At 39.7% G+C, this 11,229-nt stretch overlaps 1 protein-coding gene, 1 non-coding gene and 1 pseudogene across 3 annotated transcripts in view; 1 reads left to right on the top strand and 2 right to left on the bottom strand.

Annotated features, from left to right (window-relative positions):
• The window catches only part of LOC149104582 (uncharacterized), a 148,006-nt gene that overhangs the window by 113,257 nt on the left and 23,520 nt on the right, over positions 1–11,229 (bottom strand). The window lies entirely within an intron of this gene.
• On the bottom strand, positions 2,810–4,749 carry LOC149104594 (uncharacterized; annotated as a pseudogene). The gene is made up of 2 exons (XR_016201205.1): positions 4,509–4,749; positions 2,810–4,239 (listed from the first exon to the last, which is right to left on the bottom strand). The product of XR_016201205.1 is annotated as an uncharacterized LOC149104594 (transcript).
• Trnal-uag (transfer RNA leucine (anticodon UAG)) lies at positions 10,155–10,236 on the top strand. Its single transcript has one exon. It is a non-coding gene; the product is annotated as a tRNA-Leu (tRNA).

The following is an 11,229-nucleotide window of genomic DNA, read 5'->3' on the forward strand; positions in this document are numbered from 1 at the left end:
TCCTCTTTTTCCTAATGTCATAAAGGATCAAGTCAAAAATTGTTCAACAGTGGGCTGTGATGGGTATGTGGGTGAATCTACAATTATATTAAATATATACATGTATATATATACTTTTGGTTTTATTGAAATTGTAAATAATATAGATTCATTTATGGTGACAGAATTTTTTGCTTAATCTATTTATCAAATCTAAGAGCATCCATTTTTCTATCAGTTAAACTCTGGGTGTTTGATTTAAGGGTCCATACGGGCACATATACACTAGCAAATTATGTTGGATCTAAAAAGCAATGTTATCAGTGCTATAGTTTTATTTTGAGTTGTCAGACTTAAACTGCAATTAATGTACATTTGTTTGGAAATAATTACCTTGGAGCTTGACAACAATAAAAAGGTATGGAACTCCAGAGAAATGATCCTGTTGATTTCTACTAATTCACAGAAACTGATTCATGCACTGAGTTCATCTTTAATTTTGACATTTTGGGAAATTTATAGAAATTTCCAACAATATTTCATGTGTTTTAGCTATTCCCAAAAATTCCTAGATATTCCAAACACATTATTTTTTTTAAAACAGTCTGGGAAATAATAGGAGTTCCTAGGAATTCCCAATAATTCCCAGTCATACTTTTCACTACTCCCAAATATTCTCAGAAATTCCAAGGTCTTGGATTAAGCATAATTTGCATGGCTTGGAATAACTTGGAATTCCTAGGAATTCCCAATAATTCCCAGCCATACTTTCACTATTCCCAAATATTCCCAGAAATTCCAAGGTCTTGGATAAAGCATAATTTGCATGTCTTGGAATAACTTGGAATTCCTAGGAATTCCCAGACTACTGGGAATTTATTTCGCAGGGGTAGCGCCTCTGATAGAGCATCACCCAACAGGAGGCTCTATTGCATGCACAAACCCCTGGATAACAATGCCGAGGATGATTTTTGTTACCGAACCATAAACTTATATGCACCACATCGGTACATATATTTCTTCTCTGATGTACCACATCTGATCAAGACCACAAGGATCTGCCTCTACAGCTCTGGACACGGATCATGCACACGGTATGTTTTGTGAAGTGATATTATTTACCATTTAGTTGGGAGCTATTATTGAAACGCAATAAATAACAATAGTGTGATTGCAATAAACCTTCACAATACTAAACTAATAGATACTGGTTGACAATATTTATATCTGTTCCTTTTTTGTTTAGTAAACTACTGTTAGCATTACCCACTAACATTCAATTTCTATTTCACAGCGTTATTGCAATCACTCTTGCTGGTTTTTTTTTTTTATTATTATTAAAGTGGTTCTACTAATCTATTAGTGTGACAGTCAAATACACAAGAGTAAAAATTATTTAAAGAATACTACAAGGTGTATTATACTGTTTTCACCCTAGCACTGAAACATGTTAAAAAATTAGCATGTTTATTTGAAACATGTTTCCTCAAAACATGTTTGTTCTCTACTGTTCCCATTAGTTTTTGTTTCCAAACACATGCCATGCCATAGTTCTATTTATAATTTAAAAAATGAACCTTGAAATTGCTCTTGTATCCATTCAATGAGTTAATCTCACTTAAGAAGCCCTTCGAGAACTTGCTTTGCCTTCACTCTTGGCCACCAGCAGATGAAATCTATACAACTTTTTAAATACTGAATAACTATCCACTTCGTACAACTGGCCCCAGTATTATATATGAGCACTGTCATACTGTATATTAAAATATGTGAAACAATTTCTGCTTAGGTACATGTGGAATGACGGGCATTATGTGCTGTGGCAACATATAGTTCAGCTGTTTTACCAAGATGTTGAGAATGGTTTGAAGTTGATGCCTAGATTAACTTATGATCACATTAAGCTGAATTCCTATTCAACTATGCGTGTAAGTCTGGCAGCCCAGGTACTGAGTTCTACTGTGGCAGCTGTGTTGAAGTCATTTGGTCCTCCAGATGCAACAGGTACATCAAAGCTGTGTGAAATGGTGGATTCTTATTTTGATTGTCTCAATGTGCGCAGCACAACTGAGCATCAAAGGAAGAGGAAACCATTTCTTGCACCATATAGATCAGTGGATGATCCAAGATTTCTTTGGTTGACAAATGATTTCCTTGGCTATCTGAGGGACTGGAAGGACAGCATCGCCCAACGCCCTGGTAATTTCACTCAGAATGCGAGGAGCAGGATGTTCTTATCCTGGCAAACTTATGAAGGCCTGCAGATCTCTGCCTATTCAGTTGTAGAGGCAACAAAGTTTCTTCTGAATGGAGGTGTGGAGTATGTCTTAACTGAGAGGTTCTGCCAAGATCCTTTAGAAGAATACTTTGGAAACCAAAGAAAGCTTGGAAGAAGAAATGACAATTCTGACATGAAGATGTTTGGCTACAACAACAACACCATCAGAGTACAACGTGCCGTCTCCTGTCAGTCTGGGAACACGCGTGGGAGGAAAGACAGACACAGATCATGGGTCAATGTTTCAAATGACTCAGTGCCGAAGAGAAAGAAACAATGATTCACTTACACATAAGTCAAATTTGTTTTATTTTACGGACAGTGCAGGGAGGAGGGGGGGGGGGGTTTAGTCACCACCCCCACTTTTTCACAAGGATGATGTTTCATTGTTTAATATATAGACATGTATTTTTTCTATGTAAATATTTCAACATGTATTTTTTCTATGTAAATATTTCAACTTGCACATGTGAGTGTAAACAGCTTGGTAGACAGTAGTGTAGCAGCATGCCCCCCCCCCCCCTCCCCGGCCACTTTTTGGCAAGAGTGACATTTATTTTGTTTTAGTATGAGGTACCAGACTTCCCTACAAACTCTCACACGCAGCCCTCGTTTTCAAGCCCCCCAGTTTAAAATGGGCTTCGTCCCTAATATTTTAAATATACATTGTGACATGTACACTGATTGACCAGCTACTGGTATTTTTCTATGAAAATATTTCAACTTGCACATATCAATGTAAATAATTTTTATTTTTAGCCAGTTATTGTTTTGAAGTATAAGCAAACTTGTGTTAACCTTATTTAACAACAAATGCAACAGTAACTTATTACAACAAACAAAAATGGACATGATTTGGTCAAGGCGTCACAATAAATAAAATTGTTTATTGCATGGTGATTTTCACAATTTAGCTTTGCCTTTGTTGGTCATACTCATGGGAGGCTCTGCTTATGTCCCTATGAAGTGCTTTTGATTTCATTTGTTTCAATCTAATCTTATGTTTCTGGATAATATCTTTTGCAAAAGAAAATGAACGCACTTTGATATACAATTGTATGATGTTGTGCAAAACATCTTTGGCAACACTACTGTTGATTATCAGTTCAGAATTGGATAACATTGAATTGTATGCTGAGACTACTTCAACATCATGAACAGATCTTGATATAATACTAGCATAGGCAATATTTTGCATGTTAGTCTTGGAAGTGGCATCCCTGAAATAATGTTCAGTTCTCTCAAAAATTGATTGAGCATTTTTTGAAATTGCCCACAAACCACCACGATTTAAAGATGAAGTTAACTTCTGGTTTTCAATGTCATTCTGGTCTTCTAGTTTGCCAGCCTTAAGGATGGAGATCGCCTGCTCACTTTCTGATGATTTACCAGCATGCTTGGTATGAAGTTTATGAAGCACGTAACCTCCAATATACTGTAGTCCTGCTTTTTCTTCATCTGAAAGTTTAGTTAATGGGGCACAAGTATACATGCTTTCAATTTTCTCCTTGCTGTGTGCCAACATGCAATCAGCAACCTTGGTAGACAGTAGTGTAGCAGCGTTCCTTGATAATCCCTCAAAATGCTTAACTGCATTCAGAGCTATGGTCGAGTAGAAGGAAGAATACAATCTTTCAGCATTTCCAGACGTTATCAAGCCTTTATATAGGTCTTCAATATCACAGAATCCAGCTGTTACGTCTTGCAGACCGTTGTTGTAGGTGTAGGATCTTAGTTCGTCTCTGATTTATTTTGGATAGATTTTGTTGGCAGCAATTTTGTGTTTAGCTTTTTCAACAATTCTTGAGTAAGCTACAAAAGTTAAATAGCTCTCTTGTCCTCCTTCTTTTTGCTTCTCGACATCTCTCGTATCTTTGTGTTTAACTGTCTTGTGTCGTTTCAGTCCGCTCTTGCTTTTGCATATCTTGTGGCACAGTTCGTTGTGGCACGTTTGTGGCTTGTGGCACGTTTTCGAGTTGAACCTGTTGTAAACAAAAGTAACTTTCAGTTGAGAAATCAGTCATAAAACGATACTACAAAGTCTAGTTCTAAGCATAGTTAATGGAAATAAAATAAGAAACCACTTAATAATTACATCGTCAGTACAAGGATTTAGTTATAACACAAGTCGCTACAAAAAAGCAGCACCGATGATACCCGATGATACTCGATCGAGCTGAAAGAAGATGAACGTCAAAGCACAGCGCTTTTCGCTAACTTCTGGGTGGCTAATAAAGAATATAATACTTACTTCATCTGCAGCTTCTCTAAACTGTTCATCAAGCTCTTCTTCGTCTTCCAAAATACCTAAAATAGCGTCAAAATCGTCTCCAATGATAAACAAATCGTTCGTGTCCGCCATATTGTTTGGGAATGAACGTTTGGCGTGTGCACGGTCAATGTCACGTGATGGTGCAATTCAACCTCAAACGCGAAACAAAAGGCCGGCCCTTTGAAGTTTGCCGGGTTTCACAACCAGTCCCCTCCACTAACTATGAGAAAACCTGCAAGATTTCGAAACTATGTCTTACTGGAGTATTTCAGTCACAACCGAATTCTTCAAAAGACCTCGGCAATACTTTCATCCTTTTCCAGGCTTCGTTATTGCTAAATTTAGCTTAGTGCTTTATTCAACTCTTACGGACAACGTTTTGGAATTCATTGCTATGATCTCGAAAGGGGACATACACCGATTGCAAACATGGTGACGATAGCACCAAAGCGGAGCTTTTTGGTAGCAACCGTTGCTAAGGGCTGGTCAGTTCTGTTTCCCTAGAAATTTTGCAGCTTTTGCACTTCGCAATCGAATGCAGAAATCGAAAGGAAAGCTGGTTTAAGGAGATATGTCGACGAAGTATTCCTAAGTAGATATTTGGGGAGCTGTAAAGGTCAGTATTTTTACTAAATCAGCGTTTGCATTTTCATTGTTATGCATTGTTATGCAGATTTGAGCGTTGAAAACGCAACACAATAGCGACGTATTTTATTGAAATGCATCTTTAGCTTCTACTGTACGTTGTCTGTTTTCAACGTGAGCATGGACAGACCTGTGGAAAAGATGCATGTAAACGAATTAACAGTGACGGCACAACTAGACTGTTTAAGATTTCATGTAAGCTTTCGTTGAATAAATTTTGAAACCATTTTAATAAGCCTACGTTTAATAAGCCTACATTTTAATAAGCCGACTATCCCATGCCTGCAAAGAGTTTGGCCTGACTATCAGCATCAAAAAGACCAACATCATGGCCCAGGACACAGACTCCACTCCTGTCATCACCATCGACAGCACAACCCTTGAAGTGGTGGACTCTTTCACCTACCTGGGCTCCACAATGACCGGCTCCCTCTCCCTTGATACAGAAATCAGCACCAGGATTGCCAAGGCCGCTGCAGTTATGGCCAAGCTCGGCAAGCGCGTCTGGGAGAACAGCCAGTTGACGGTAAATACCAAGCTCCGTGTCTACCAAGCCTGTGTCCTCAGCACTCTTCTGTATAGCATCGAGTGCTGGACATCCCACGCCGGGCAAGAGAAGAGGCTCAACAGCTTCCATCTCCGCTGTCTCCGACGCCTCCTGCACATCAAGTGGCAGGACAGAGTAACCAATGCTGAGGTTCTTGAGCGAGCTGGCATTCCGAGCGTGTTCATGCTGCTCATGCATAGGCGTTTCCGCTGGCTCGGGCATGTGCGTCGCATGGACGATGGCCGCATCCCAAAAGACATGCTCTGTGGAGAGCTACGCGAGGGATCCCGCCCTGTTGGCTGGCCAAAGCTCCGCTTCAAGGATGTTTGCAAGCGAGACATGAAGAAAGCAGAGATTGATCCAAACACACGGGAAGAAGTAGCTGACATCAGAGTGGCCTGGCGACACGCAGTATCTTCAGGAGTCGGGAGGGCTGAGAATACCAGAAATGACCAGCAGGCCTTGAAAAGAACCAGAAGGAAGACCAGGGCTGCCTCAATTGCAGCACCATCCTCCTTCGTCTGCGTTATTTGCAACAGAGACTGCCACTTCAGAGTGGGACTCTATAGCCACTCGAGACGATGCTCCGCATCGACATAGCGCTACACCATCGTCTCCCGAGACGAACGACTGCCGACGACGACGTTCGTTTCATTATTTCCTTGTATTTGATGTATTGTTGTAAGTTAATATAATATTAGTATTAGAAGTTTAGGTTTAGGATCTTAGACATTTTATTGGAATTATTGTACCTGATGATTCTTTTACGGTGTATCAATAATGATTATTAAAGATCAAAAGAGAAAGAAAGATGACAACTTTAAGATAGGCGTCATCTATTCACTTCCTAGAGCGAAAGAAGTATTTCCAAACACTTCACCCGCAGCGACGACAGGCGTTCAGCGAAATGAAAATGGCGATCAAGAGAAAGTAGCCTCTTCTGTTCAAACTAAAAAGAGTAATTCAGAAATTGTTAGAGAGAAAGAAGAAAAACTCCGGTTCTGTCCCCAAGAGATAGATATGGACAAAATTTTGGACGACTTTCCCCTATGCACGTAGAATTCTACTGTGAAGTATGTTAGAAACTCTGTTAAAAACATTCAACATTCCCCTGACTACATGGTGATGAAACCGTTTGACCGTGGTGAGAATTTTTTTTTTATTGAAGGATATATACCTCCACAATGTTTTAGTCGAGCACCACAAGGGAAGCAAGACCTTTTGCTTCAGAGGCCTTTACTATCGAAGTCTGCGGAAAAATGAATCCCCGCGTAACATTAGGTTAGCAATTTCCACTAAACAACCCTATATGTCCCTGCATCATCTTGCACCAGTGTACCTGGATCTCTAGGGTTTTTATAATCATGCTGTGGGCCTAATGTATCTTGTTTCTCATTACTACATGACAAAAACGAAATCTATTCCTGACTAGTAGAATTCTACTAGTATACTAATGCAAATGCTGCAATCTGATTGGTTGAGCTACTCGTATACTATGGCCATTAGAGTGCGGTGGCTGTCGGTCGTCCACGAATGCGACGTTTTTATCGTTTTTCCGAATTTTTGGCAGAAAGTTTAGATGTAAATGGATCATTAAATTCCTGAGACGACTAAAAGAAGGATAATAAGAGTTTCTTGACCTTAAAATCATGAAATTATTGAGTTAACGGGTGCGCGCGCGTAAACACCTGCAAATTTACCAAGGACATTTCAATACCTGCGATTTTGTTATAGTGTGAAGTTCAATAATGCGTACAAAAATAATTGGAAACCGTTATTTGCGTTAATTTCAGTTAGAATTCTACTAAAACAATTAGATTATTCGCTCTCGATTTCTATGAGGCGATAGCTGATGAGGCCGAAGGCCGAATCAACTATCACCTCTCTCGAACTCATAATCTAATTGTTAATTATTTGGTTTGCATCTCCCTTCCCCAGCAGTGGCACAAGCCTAGAGGAAGAAGCATCTCATCAGAACCATTGATGAACATGGTTTTTAAGAAACCCAAATTAGCACTTCAGTACAAACGTCACCTGGCATTTCTTGTTCATTGTATCGTGCAATTAAGACAGTCCCAAAGATTGAAAGTTTCAAAGCCCATTTGCAAAAGTTGAGCAAGAATTGTGGGCGCAGTTCGTACATGAATGCTGAGGGTGAAAAAGTATCCACCAGAGTTAGGCCTGCACCCTTTGGAGGATATTTCAGCTATCAAATGGCACCCACTGGAGGAAACTTCAAAGTTGCATGCAATGTTGACTTTTCCAAGCAACGTAACAGTGACAGTGTTCCCATAACAATTTATCCATCTTTACCAGTATCTTATTTTTCCCCCTGTTTATTGTCACATGGTGCCCTTCACAACATCAGCAATTTTATGCTTCCTTGAAAATAAGTGAACAGGAGGCTGCTGTTACACTCGGTATGAAACACAAACACAACGCAACAATAGCCGATGGTGGAGTGAAAGCAGATCCAGATCGACAGCTTCAACATTTGGAGACATTTTAAATCGAAAATCTATCAGTAATTCTTTTCTTAAGGGGCTTGTTAGGGACATGAATACCTCTGGAAACCTAAGAAATTTGCCAGAGCCCTTGTTAAACGGTATTGAACATGAATGTAAAGCCCACCTGATGAGACAAAGGACACCCAATAGGAAATTGCTGAAATTAAATGCCCCTGCAAACACCGAAATGTCATACCCAAGACAGCATGTGCTGGTGATAGTCAATTTAATCTGCAGCTGAATGATGGCTTCCCAGTTTTAAAGACAAACCACAAATTCTATTATCAGATTTAAGGGCAAATGAGAATAACAGAGGCAAGGTGGTGCCACTTTGTTACCTACACATTTCAAGGGATGGTCATTAAACGTATTTACTATAATGCAGACTTTGTTACCACTATGTTGGTAAAATTAGAACAGTTTTTCTTTAAGCACTTTGCTAAATATTTCAAGGCACTACCAGTGCCAGTTGAAGTGTGTGCTGTCCCAACAACTGGCACAGTCACTGTTATGGCAACATTAGCAAGCGGTATCAGTGGATGACAAATTACTTCTACTTACTAAAGTAAAGTTTTAAAAGGACACCTCCCTGATATTTAGAGATACAAACCACCTACTAATTATTACAAACAGTCCACATTTGAGTCAGACTACCAGCTAAAAACAGTGGAATAGCTTGATCAAAAACGTAGAAGTTTTTCACCTTGTTTATGGCACTTTCTACATGAATTCGCTCTGATGCTATTTCTTGAGTGGTAATGACTTTTAAAAGGGTCTGTTGACTTCGCAAACCAAGAAACGGGGGGATGTTTAGGCCGCCAACACCAATAGGTTCAAAGAGGTCTTTACATATTTTATGGCTCTTGTACTGTGCAAAAGTAAAGAGGATGGGCTCTAACACTTGATCTCTGTTCCATCAATAATGACCCTTGTTTTGGGGTATTTGTCCTTGAATGACTGGGGCATTGCCTTGTCTATTTTCTGTCTGTCCGACCAAATGTTGAGGTAGCCCAATTTTAAGTACGAAAAATTGACCCAGGAAATGCAGATCCTGTTTGCTGTGGAAACATGCACTCTGAATCTGTGGGCCAAATCAAGTTCAAATAACGCAAGTCTCATTCTGACAGGGACCATAAAGAAGTCATCCAGGGTACTGAGTTTTCGATGTCCTGGCACCAATCCACATCACTTGATACCGAAAATTCTAAATCTTCTGTAGTACTGTTAGCATAAACAATGTTCTCACCATTCTCACCTGGGTTTAAAACAACTTTTAGCAACTAGAAGGGTTTTACAATTTGGAAATCCCGTGTAAAAATTGATGTCCGAATCAGAGTCTTTAATCTTGTCATTCCAAACAGGCTGTTGAGAAGCTCGTCGACGTTCTTCAAAGGATGCTTAATTTCTAGCGGTAGAGACTTTATTTGTTTTTCTAGCTTTGCAATATATATATTAATGTGCGCGCAAATCGCTGATTTCGTCCGAAGCGGAGGATCGCTGTTTTCGCTCACGCTACGGAAGATTGGCATCTCAACTGCTGAAGAGGGATGTTGCGACCGCTTACGTGACGCCTTCCTTTTGGGAGATGCTGCATCATCTATTAAATATCGGCCACCTGTCAAACTTTTACAAGAAACAGTTGGCTTAAAATGTAACGAACAGATCTTAGTTCGTTCTGGGGAGATACATCCCGCCAAATTTTTATAAGCCAAGCCTAAAACGAAAATAGGATGAATGAACAACGACAGCAAGAAACAAAACAAAACAAAACAAAACAAAACAAAACAAAACAAAACAAAACAAAACAAAACAAAACAAAGCAAAGCAAAGCAAAACAAAACAAAACAAAACAAAAACCAGTTAATTACTAGAAAACGAGGGCGAGTAGTCTTATTATTAAATAATATCAAAACTGTAAGAAGAGCTGGTAGCGTGGCCGAGTGGTCTAAGGCGCTGGTTTTAGGCACCAGTCATTTCGATGGCGTGGGTTCGAATCCCACCGCTGCCACACCATTATCTTTTGTGAAAAGTCACTAGCCAAACTTATCTCCAAAAATCTAATAAACCTGTAGAAATATTGTCGTAATATACACAATGATGCCTTTAAAAACTTTAGCACTATAGAAGGAAATTTTTTTCCCTACTCATTGTCTCGTAATTATGCTGCAATGCATTTTGCACCGAAAGCTACCCATTGAAACACCCCTTTAGATGAACACGTCTAGCAACGCTTTAGTTACAGGAAGCATTACATAAAGTCAAGAGAAAAAGTTCAAAAGTAAAAAAAAAGTAAAAATACGAAGTGCAATCAAGGTTCGCTCTATGGGTAAACAATTATTACTGCAACGAAAACCTTGGGAAATACTCAAAGAATTTTTCGAAGCCGTTTAAGGCAGCGTCTCGCGCAATTTGTCTTGCGATTGGGCAACAAACTTCCCTAGCGTATAACAAATCTTTATAAGATCTTTGTATTATTTTAATAAGCAAAAACCATCAAATCCTACTTTTGTATACAGGCATGCCGTAAACTGCCGCTTATAAAGCCCTCCGGGTATAGGCCCATCTACCAACAAAATGACCAAAAAATACATCCGGTTATAAGCCGCCACATCCTCCCCCCCCCCCCCCCCCCCCCGCGGACATAACTCCCCTCTAGCTTTCCTTGTTTTGAATTTCTTTTTATTATGATGTTTTAAAGCTTAATTACCATTAAATGAAAAACATGTTTCCATCCACATGTACAGCTATAGCTCATTTCGAAACCTTTTTTTTTTTAAATTCCGGTAGAAGCCCCCTCGGACATAAGCCCCTCCGTTTATCAGCTCATCTAAAAGCCCTTACGAAGTTGTAGAAGCCCTGGGCTTGTAAGCGGCCAGTGGTGGATCCAGATCTTGAGCTAAGGGGGGGGGGGGGGGGGGGGGGGGTGGGGAGGGGGGTTGCTTGCTCTGCTGGCTTTTCTTCTCTCTGCGATTTTTTCTTTTTATACCCAAAGTAAAGAGGG

The sequence above is a fragment of the Orbicella faveolata genome, unplaced genomic scaffold (genome assembly GCF_042242905.1).
Source record: "Orbicella faveolata isolate gen_17 unplaced genomic scaffold, um_ofav_v1 contig_34, whole genome shotgun sequence".
NCBI lineage: Eukaryota > Metazoa > Cnidaria > Anthozoa > Scleractinia > Merulinidae > Orbicella > Orbicella faveolata.